This window comes from Rhipicephalus microplus, unplaced genomic scaffold, assembly GCF_043290135.1.
Source record: "Rhipicephalus microplus isolate Deutch F79 unplaced genomic scaffold, USDA_Rmic scaffold_99, whole genome shotgun sequence".
Classification (NCBI taxonomy): Eukaryota; Metazoa; Arthropoda; class Arachnida; order Ixodida; family Ixodidae; genus Rhipicephalus; species Rhipicephalus microplus.
The window spans coordinates 64,239-75,000 of NW_027464671.1; the positions used below are offsets into that span (position 1 = coordinate 64,239).

A 10,762-nucleotide genomic window follows, 5' to 3' on the forward strand; every position below is an offset into this window, starting at 1 on the left:
TTTTTGCGCCGCCCCGGCTGACGCGGTTTTTGCCGCCCCGGCTGACGCAGTTCGGACTTAGCACTTTTCGGCTGTGCCTGGCTGGCGGCCCACTCACTCGATCGCCATGTCTGTTTGCCACAGTTTTCCCGGTGGTGCCGCACCCGGGCTCGCCCCGGCTGACGCAGTTTTCGCGCCGCCCCGGCTGACGCGGTTTCGTGCCGCCCCGGCAGACGCGGTTTTCGCGCCGCCCCGGCTGACGCGGTTTCGTGCCGCCCCGGCAGACGCAGTTCGGACTTAGCACTTTTCGGCTGTGCCTGGCTGGCGGCCCACTCACTCGATCGCCATGTCTGTTTGCCACAGTTTTCCCGGTGGTGCCGCACCCGGGCTCGCCCCGGCTGACGCAGTTTTCGCGCCGCCCCGGCTGACGCGGTTTCGTGCCGCCCCGGCAGACGCGGTTTTCGCGCCGCCCCGGCTGACGCGGTTTCGTGCCGCCCCGGCAGACGCAGTTCGGACTTAGCACTTTTCGGCTGTGCCTGGCTGGCGGCCCACTCACTCGATCGCCATGTCTGTTTGCCACAGTTTTCCCGGTGGTGCCGCACCCGGGCTCGCCCCGGCAGACGCGTTTTTTTTTTTCTTTCGCCCCGGCTGACGCAGTTTTCGCGCCGCCCCGGCTGACGCGGTTTCGTGCCGCCCCGGCAGACGCGGTTTTTTTGCGCCGCCCCGGCTGACGCGGTTTTTGCCGCCCCGGCTGACGCAGTTCGGACTTGGCACTTTTTGGCTGAGCCTGGCTGGTGGCCCACTCACTCGATCGCCATGTCTGTTAGCCACAGTTTTCCCGGTGGTGCCGCACCCGGGCTCGCCCCGGCTGACGCAGTTTTCGCGCCGCCCCGGCAGACGCGGTTTTCGCGCCGCCCCGGCTGACGCGGTTTTTGCCGCCCCGGCTGACGCAGTTCGGACTTGGCACTTTTTGGGCTGAGCCTGGCTGGCGGCCCACTCACTCGATCGCCATGTCTGTTTGCCACAGTCTTCCCGGTGGTGCCGCACCCGGGCTCGCCCCGGCAGACGCGTTTTTTTTTTCTTTCGCCCCGGCAGACGTGGTTCCCCCCCCCCTTTTCGCTCGCCCCGGCTGACGAGGTTTTCGCGCCGCCCCGGCTGACGCAGTTTTCGCGCCGCCCCGGCTGACGCGGTTTCGTGCCGCCCCGGCTGACGCGGTTTTCGCGCCGCCCCGGCTGACGCGGTTTTTGCGTCGCCCCGGCTGACACGGTTCGGACTTTGCACTTTTCGGCTGTGCCTGGCTGGCGGCCCACTCACTCGATCGCCATGTCTGTTTGCCACAGTTTTCCCGGTGGTGCCGCACCCGGGCTTGCCCCGGCAGACGCGTTTTTTTTTTCTTTTCGCCCCGGCTGACGCAGTTTTCGCCCCGCCCCGGCTGACGCGGTTTCGTGCCGCCCCGGCAGACGCGGTTTTTTGCGCCGCCCCGGCTGACGCGGTTTTTGCCGCCCCGGCTGACGCAGTTCGGACTTTGCACTTTTTGGCTGAGCCTGGCTGGCGGCCCACTCACTCGATCGCCATGTCTGTTTGCCACAGTTTTCCCGGTGGTGCCGCACCCGGGCTCGCCCCGGCAGACGCGTTTTTTTTTTTCCTTCGCCCCGGCAGACGTGGTTCCCCCCCCCCCCCCCCCCTCCGTCTTTCTTTTTGTTTTTTTTTTCGCCGCGGCTGAAGTGGATTTTTCGGTGCCTCGACGCCCCGGTAGTCGCGGTTTTTCCGTTTCCGCACGGCCCCGGCTGACGCTGCTCGGTCACAGTCGCCTTTTGTGAGGATTGCAGACTTCTTGAGCGCGGGTGTTTTTTTTTGTTGTTGTTGTTGTTTTATTACGCATTCGCTCCAGCAGACGCTGTTTAGACTTTTTGTTTCCTCTTTTATCCTGCGACGAGGTGACGAGGTTTATTCGGTGCCCCGCCGCCCCGGCTGAAGTGATTTTTCCTGTCCCGTGCCGCCCCGGCTGACGCGGTTGGGACTTCGCGTTTGTTCGGCCGCCACGGGTTTTGGCGCACTCGCTCGGTTGCTTGTTGTTGCCACTTGTTGCGAACCCAGGTTTCTTGAGCGAGCGCGGGCGTTTTTTCTTCCTTTCTTTCTTTGTTCTATGTGTTAGCGAATCGGCCTTTAATATCACACGAGGACTCACAACCAACAATTTTCAGTTTGAAGTGTAAAAAATCTGCAGGTGTTGACGTAACTGACTTGCCCCGTACCCTTGAGTACATCCATGAAGTTCTCGTAGTACTACTAAATCGCATTATTCCAAGTGGAGAAATTCCCATAAACTTGCAAACCTCTACACGAAAATCGGTGCGCGTGATAAAGTTGAAAATTATCGTCCGATATCAAATGTGCCTTCTATAACACAAATTCTAGGAAAAAAAAAAAAAACACTTGTTCGCCGTTTTCTGCGCCGTGACTGGCAGCACTCCGGCGAAGCGAAACGGGGTCGATTCGAGCACGATATCGGCGTCTTTCGACGTGCTCGCCGGCGACCGTCGCACGAGTACGTCGCACGAGCGCGTCTGCCGGGGCGCCGTTTGCGAAGCCGACGCAAAAGTGGGAACCGCCGCTCGGATGATCGCCGCTTTCGGCAGAGTGAGTGTTGGCACTCCGGGGAAGCGAAACAGCGTGAATGCGCCCACGAAATCGGCGTATTTTGAAGTGCCCGCCGGCGACCGTCGCACGAGTACGGTAAACCGCGTCAGCCGGGGCGTAGTTCGGGACGCCGACGAAAAAGTGGGAAGCGCAACTCGGATCTTCGCCGTTTTTGCAGGAGTGAGTGGCGGCCCTCCTGCGAGACCAAGAAGCATCGATTCGTGCACGAATTCGGCGCCTTTCGACGTGATCGCCGGCGACCGTCGCTCGAGTAGGGCAAACCGCGTCTGCCGGGGCGGGCTTCGGGACGCCGATGCGAAAGTGGGAAACGCTGCTCGGATGTTCGCCGTTTTTGGCCGAGTGAGTGCTGGCACTCGGGCGAAGCCAAACGGGGCCGATTACGGCACGATATCGGCGTCTTTCGACGTGCCCGGCGGCGACCGTCGCACGAGTACGGTAAACCGCGTCAGCCCGGGCGGAGTTCGGGACGCCGATGCGAAAGTGGAGAACGCCGCTCGGATCTTCGCCGTTTTTGGAGGAGTGAGTGGCGGCACTCCGGAGAAGCCAAGGAGCGCCAATTAGCGCACGATATCGGCGTCTTTCGACGCGCTCGCCGGCGACCGTCGAACGAGTAGGGCAAACCGCGTCTGCCGGGGCGGGGTTTACGACGCCGACGCAAAAGTGGGAACCGCCGCTCGGATGTTGGCCGTTTTTGGCAGAGTGAGTGCTGGCACACCGGCGACGCGAAAGAGCGCGAAAGCGCCCACGAAAGTGGCGTATTTGGACGTGCTTGACGGCGACCGCTGCAGGAGTACGAAAAACCACGTCAGCCGGGGCGAGCGACCCACGGCGGTCTGGGTGCTTATCGCTGCTATTATAGGGGCACCCCGGCAGACGCAGAAAAAAAAAATTTTTTTTCGACCTTCTTTTTTGCTGGTCGAGCTCGGGTAACCCAGGTCGCAATGGGAGCCGCGCACGAAAGCGGCGTCGCGAGACGCGTTCGCGGTCGCTAGTCGCACGAGCTCGGCAACCGCGTCAGCCGGCGCGGAGTTCGGGATGCCGACGGCTAAGTGGGTACCGCTGCTCGGATGTTCGCCGTTTTTGGCCGAGTGAGTGCTGGCACTCCGGCGAAGCGAAACGGGGCCGATTCGGGCACGATATCGGCGTATTTCGACGTGCTCGCCGGCGACCGTCGCACGAGTACGGCAAAGCGCGTCTGCCGGGGCGAGGTTTGCGATGCCGACGAAAAAGTGGGAAGCGCCGCTCGGATCTTCGCCGTTTTTGCAGGAGTGAGTGGCGGCCCTCCTGCGAGACCAAGAAGCATCGACTCGCGCACGATATCGGTGTCTTTCGACGTGCCCGCCGGCCACCGCCGCACGAGTACGGCAAACCGCGTATGCCGGGGCGGGGTTGGCGACGCCGACGCAAAAGTGGGAACCGCCACTAGGATGTTCGCCGTTTTTGGCAGAGTGAGTGCTGGCACACCGGCGACGCGAAAGAGCGCGAAAGCGCCCACGAAAGTGGCGTATTTGGACGTGCTTGACGGCGACCGCTGCAGGAGTACGAAAAACCACGTCAGCCGGGGCGAGCGACCCACGGCGGTCTGGGTGCTTATCGCTGCTATTATAGGGGCACCCCGGCAGACGCAGAAAAAAAAAATTTTTTTTCGACCTTCTTTTTTGCTGGTCGAGCTCGGGTAACCCAGGTCGCAATGGGAGCCGCGCACGAAAGCGGCGTCGCGAGACGCGTTCGCGGTCGCTAGTCGCACGAGCTCGGCAACCGCGTCAGCCGGCGCGGAGTTCGGGATGCCGACGGCTAAGTGGGTACCGCTGCTCGGATGTTCGCCGTTTTTGGCCGAGTGAGTGCTGGCACTCCGGCGAAGCGAAACGGGGCCGATTCGGGCACGATATCGGCGTATTTCGACGTGCTCGCCGGCGACCGTCGCACGAGTACGGCAAAGTGCGTCTGCCGGGGCGGGGTTTGCGACGCGTACGCAATAGTGAGAACCGTCGCTCGGATGTTCGTCGTCTTTCGCCGAGCCAGTGCTGGCACTCCGGCGAAGCCGAACGGAGCCGATTCGGGCACGATATCGGCGTCTTTCCACGTGCTCGCCGGCGACCGTCGCACGAGTACGGTAAACCGCGTCAGCCGGGGCGGAGTTCGGGACGCCGATGCGAAAGTGGGAAGCGCCGCTCGGATCTTCGCCGTTTTTGGAGGAGTCAGTGGCGGCACTCCGGTGAAGCCAAGGTGCGCCAATTCGCGCACGATATCGGCGTCTTTCGACGTGCCCGCCGGCCACCGTCGCACGAGTACGGCAAACCTCGTCTGCCGGGGCGGGGTTTGCGACGCCGACGCAAAAGTGGGAACCGCCGCTCGGATGTTCGCCGTTTTTGGCAGAGTGAGTGCTGGCACTCCGGCGAAGCGAAAGAGCGTGAATGCGCCCACGAAAGTAGCGTATTTGGACGTGCTTGACGGCGACCGCCGCAGGAGTACGAAAAACCACGTCAGCCGGGGCGAGCGACCCACGGCGGTCTGGGTGCTTATCGCTGCTATTATAGGGGCACCCCGGCAGACGCAGAAAGAAAAAAAAAAAATGGGGACATGGCGTGCGTCACCGTGCGGCTTCGCAGCGTTGCCGAAGTCGCCGAGCCCTTCGACTGAGCCGAACGGCGGACAGGGAACGTTGGTCGGCCGTTCTAACCTGTCGGTGCCACGCCGAGACGTCGTTAAGGAAAACCGCGTCGTGGGCCTCTACGACGCCGTCGAGTCGTTGTACGTTTGGTGTCCAGCGTGTCGGCGGCGAGTAGCGGACACGTCGTTCACGACTTCGGTCTTTCGCAGTCGACGCGAACTTGCGGAGAGTCGTGGTGCCTCACGTTTTCGGCAGAAACCGCGGCGGAATTTTCCCGTGCGTGCGCGCACGACCTCGGTGCTGTGCCGTCAGCGTAGTGTTGCACAAACTCGTGGCCTACCCAAGGTGCGGTACGTTTGCGGCCGTATCCTCGGTGGGAATTTCGTGAGTAGGGTCGCAAATTCTACGACCTCGGCGGGTTTGAGAGCGACGTAGACTTGTGGCACGCTCAACGTGCCACACGTTTCGGGGCACACCCGCGGTGAAATTTTCTCGAGTACGCTCGTATTAGTGCCCAAGGAGGTCTGGGTACTTATCGCTGCTATTATGTGGGGGTTCTCGTGAGCGGCGTACGCGAAAGCGACCGGGTGTCTGATATGCGGCGGGCTTCGGCCTCGTCAAGCGTGTCCTCGGGTCTGCTCCAGGGGAATCCACGGCAGTCGTCTGCAGCCTCATCCGCTTGATGCGTTAGGGGCTGGTTGTCGGACGGTGCCGTTTTACCACGATATCGAGGTGTGTTCCGTGTCGTCCTCGGGCGATTCAGATGCGAAAGCGCCGAAGACGCGGGCGTGACCCGTCGTCTGGCGGCTTTGCAGTCTCGGCTCCGTTGCTAGTTCCGGCCGGTCCACCGACAGTGCAGCGGGCTTGGGCAACCCGCACGGCGCGACCGAGTCGATGCAACGAAAAAGAGCGAGCATGAACGTGCTTCTTGCCGCACGGCTCCCACTCGTCTTTCGGGAAGGTTGTGCCGTAGCGAGCTCGAACGCCGTCATCTCGGAGTGCAAAATAAGCGTGTTGGGGCGCCTGAAGGTGGCCTCCGCCGCACACAGACTGCGTCCGGCCCGCCGAAGGCGAGGACGGACGCGCAGTCGAACGATTACCTGGTTGATCCTGCCAGTAATCATATGCTTGTCTCAAAGATTAAGCCATGCATGTCTAAGTACATGCCGAAATAAGGCGAAACCGCGAATGGCTCATTAAATCAGTTATGGTTCCTTAGATCGTTTCTTCCTACTTGGATAACTGTGGCAATTCTAGAGCTAATACATGCAGTGAGCCTGGAGCCCTTTGGGTAACGGGTGCTTTTATTAGACCAAGATCGATCGGGTTTCGGCCCGTATTGTGTGGTGACTCTGGATAACTTTGTGCTGATCGCATGGCCACGAGCCGGCGACGTTTCTTTCAAGTGTCTGCCTTATCAACTTTCGATGGTAGGTTACTTGCTTACCATGGTTGTTACGGGTAACGGAGAATCAGGGTTCGATTCCGGAGAGGGAGCCTGAGAAACGGCTACCACATCCAAGGAAGGCAGCAGGCGCGCAAATTACCCACTCCCGGCACGGGGAGGTAGTGACGAAAAATAACAATACGGGACTCTTTTGAGGCCCCGTAATTGAAATGAGTACACTCTAAATCTTTTAACGAGGATCAATTGGAGGGCAAGTCTGGTGCCAGCAGCCGCGGTAATTCCAGCTCCAATAGCGTATACTAAAGCTGCTGCGGTTAAAAAGCTCGTAGTTGGATCTCAGTTCCAGACGAGTAGTGCATCTACCCGATGCGACGGCTCGGACTGAACATCATGCCGGTTCTTTCTTGGTGCACTTCATTGTGTGCCTCGAGATGGCCGGTGCTTTTACTTTGAAAAAATTAGAGTGCTCAACGCAGGCGAGTCGCCTGAATAAACTTGCATGGAATAATAGAACAAGACCTCGTTTCTGTTCTGTTGGTTTTTGGAATACGAGGTAATGATTAAGAGGGACGGACGGGGGCATTCGTATTGCGGCGCTAGAGGTGAAATTCTTGGACCGTCGCAAGACGAACTACTGCGAAAGCATTTGCCAAGAATGTTTTCATTGATCAAGAACGAAAGTCAGAGGTTCGAAGGCGATCAGATACCGCCCTAGTTCTGACCATAAACGATGCCAACCAGCGATCCGCCTGAGTTACTCAAATGACTCGGCGGGCAGCTTCCGGGAAACCAAAGTATTTGGGTTCCGGGGGAAGTATGGTTGCAAAGCTGAAACTTAAAGGAATTGACGGAAGGGCACCACCAGGAGTGGAGCCTGCGGCTTAATTTGACTCAACACGGGAAAACTTACCCGGCCCGGACACTGGGAGGATTGACAGATTGAGAGCTCTTTCTTGATTCGGTGGATGGTGGTGCATGGCCGTTCTTAGTTGGTGGAGCGATTTGTCTGGTTAATTCCGATAACGAACGAGACTCTAGCCTATTAAATAGGTGCGGGGTTCCCAGCACCTTACAACCTTCTTAGAGGGACAAGCGGCTCCTAGCCGCACGAAACAGAGCAATAACAGGTCTGTGATGCCCTTAGATGTCCGGGGCCGCACGCGCGCTACACTGAAGGAAGCAGCGTGTCTTTATCCCTGTCTGAAAAGACTGGGTAACCCGTGGAACTTCTTTCGTGATTGGGATAGGGGCTTGCAATTGTTCCCCTTGAACGAGGAATTCCCAGTAAGCGCGAGTCATAAGCTCGCGTTGATTACGTCCCTGCCCTTTGTACACACCGCCCGTCGCTACTACCGATTGAATGATTTAGTGAGGTCTTCGGACCGATGTCCGGCGCGGCCTTTCGGTTGCGCCGGTCTGTTGGAAAGATGACCAAACTTGATCATTTAGAGGAAGTAAAAGTCGTAACAAGGTTTCCGTAGGTGAACCTGCGGAAGGATCATTAACGGATTGTGAAGGGTGAGCGCCTCAGCTGCGTCTGCGCCCGACACTTTCTGCCGCTGACCCCGTTTGGACGCGGGGTCGGCTTTTCCCCACGGGGCTGCCTGAATGTGGAGCGGCACCCCGTGACAAATTGTTGCGCCCAGCGGACGCCAACACCGCGACCTTGGACGGTCGGCCAGGTGGCGGACGCGGGTACAAACGGCGCAACGCACTCATAGGTCGGCTTTCGACCCGCCACTGCACCGTGGCTCGAAGCGCTCGAAATGCGCGACCCGACCGCTGCGGGACCGCCTAGTACTGTAAACAGGAGCGGCGGAGCGCGAACGGCGAGTCGTGGTTACGTCGGTAGAAGGCGAGGCTGCGCGTTCCCGAAACGCCAGCCGAGTGCCCTCCCGACCGTTCGAGCGTGCAAGAACGAGACCCGACAATCGCGCGGCGACTGCCAAGTACGAGAGGAACGGCACAAGCGTCGGCGGTCGGTCAAGGAACTGGCGATGTGACGGGTCCGCTGTGCACCAGTGCATACCGTCCCGCCGTCCGCGGCAAGCGCCTCCGCGTCCTCGGGTGACGGAGGCTGCCGGTCGGTTCTTGCAGGCGAGGGATCTCGCTGGCACCGGTTCGCGTTGACGCGCGGCCGGTCATGGCACGGCGATGCGACGGCCGAGGTGCGCAGTACTCGATGGAGGAACCGCACGCTCCGATGACCGTCCCGCCCTCCGCGGCGTATGCGTACCGACCGTAATGGTTGCAGCAGCGCCGGCCGGCTTTTGAGTTCGCCACACGAAACACGGTGCGAGATCGCGGTTAGGGGAGCGTCGACGTTGCCAGGCGTTTTGCTTGCTGCCGAGGGAAAGGCGGCACGGCCACGTCGCGCTCGTCGCGATTAGCGGGTCTGCGCGCTTTGGGAAGGTGCCGCAACGACTTGCCGAAAGAGGAAGCACGGAAGAACGAGGGACTTGGACGTCCCGACAATTGAACGCACTTGCGGCCAGGCCCTTGCTGGCTTCGTTCTTCCGCCTCGAGTAGGCTCGTACGCGGCTCCGGCGCCGAAAGTGGTCCTTGGCACCGACTTCGGTGGACGTGGGAAGTGCCGCGCAAGTACGGCGCGCCTGGCTCCACCTGTTGGCTAAAGTAGGCAGCCGGATCGGAATTTTGGTGTGCGGTGGCAAACCGTGGATGCGAAAAAAGCTTGTGCGATTTCGTGGAACAAAAAGCGGGGGTCCCCCTTTTTATGCGGAGGAGACCGACCCGCCTGCCGTGGTGAACCGCGACGCCACGGTAAAAACGGGAGAGGCTTGTCGATGGGACCGTGCATCCCGCGCTCCACGGAGGCCGGGAGGCGGCCGCCCGAGGAAATGTGTAGCCGTCGAGGCCCGCATCTGCGTGCACTCTTATCCAAATGGGTGTACCGCAGGCATTTTCTGGTTAGGCGGGCCAATGAGAGCGAGCACACAACGATACCTACGGGTCTGGCTTGGAGAACCGGCTTCGACGCCTCCCGAGTATTTATAGAGGGGTGGACCACGAAAGCACTCGCAAGTAGCGAAAGCGAAACGCCGTCCGAAACACACCGTTTGCTCGATTTGCGGCAGCCGAAAAAGGCGCGGCAGAGTTTTGGAGTCCAAGCGTGCGCTGAAAAGCGCCCTTCTTGGCCACTGTTTGGCCGAGTGCCAGAAACGTTTGGTTTTGACTGTACGGAATTGAACAAACACTTTTTCACGACTCTAAGCGGTGGATCACTCGGTTCTCGGGTCGATGAAGAACGCAGCCAGCTGCGAGACTTGGTGTGAATTGCAGGACACACTGAGCACTGATTCTTTGAACGCACATTGCGGCCTTGGGTCTTCCCTTGGCTTCGTCTGTCTGAGGGTCGGATCACATATCAAGAGAGCCTTCGGCGCACAAGGGAACGTGAGCCGTCGACTCGTTTTGACCGCGTCGGCAACACGGACAGCACGCTGAACACCTCACAGCGAGCGCCAACAGCGGCCACTCAAGGGCGAGACGGTGGCGACCGTCGTGCCAGAGCCCAACCGAAACGGGGGCGACCGACTGCATTGAGGATGTGGCACCTCGTTGAGACCGCCGCAGGACTTCGAGTCGGAAGGAAGCCTGCAGGGAAAGTGCGGTCGAGGTTGCGTACTCCTCTCTGCGACCGGGCGCGCAAGAGCTGCGAGAGCCACGGACGCGCAACTTTAACGCACGGTAAACACGAGGAGCGAAAGCCGGCCAGCAAAGCTTCTCCAGCCGTGCGCAAAGTGCGCGAGATCGCAGCCTTGCGTTGCGCTTGTTGCCCTCGAAGTAAGCAGGGTGTCCCGTAGACCGGGCGCTCGAACACGCTGCGGGGCCGTGCCTCCTCCAGGCTTTGCCGCGCGAACAGGGAACGTTCGCGCGCAAAGCGCAGGGAGGTGAGGAGGCTGCGCCCGACGTTTGCGGTTCGCTGCGTACGCGGTTGATGCGGAGAGCACGGCGCGACGACTTGCCGCGAAGCGGAAAAAGTCTCCCGCACGAGTTGGCGAAACGTTGGCGAAGCTTAAGGCGTTCTCGTCGTAGTCCGCCGTCGGTCTAAGTGCTTCGCAGTTCCCGTCCCGTTCAAAAAA

The 10,762-nt window shown here is 60.3% G+C and overlaps 2 non-coding genes across 2 annotated transcripts; both read left to right on the forward strand.

Annotated features, from left to right (window-relative positions):
* Positions 1-6,348: 6,348 nt before the first annotated feature.
* On the forward strand, positions 6,349-8,163 carry LOC142790333 (small subunit ribosomal RNA). The gene has a single exon (XR_012889444.1). It is a non-coding gene; the product is annotated as a small subunit ribosomal RNA (ribosomal RNA).
* A 1,719-nt stretch (positions 8,164-9,882) lies between these two features.
* On the forward strand, positions 9,883-10,035 carry LOC142790402 (5.8S ribosomal RNA). Its single transcript, XR_012889493.1, has one exon. It is a non-coding gene; the product is annotated as a 5.8S ribosomal RNA (ribosomal RNA).
* Positions 10,036-10,762: the final 727 nt, after the last annotated feature.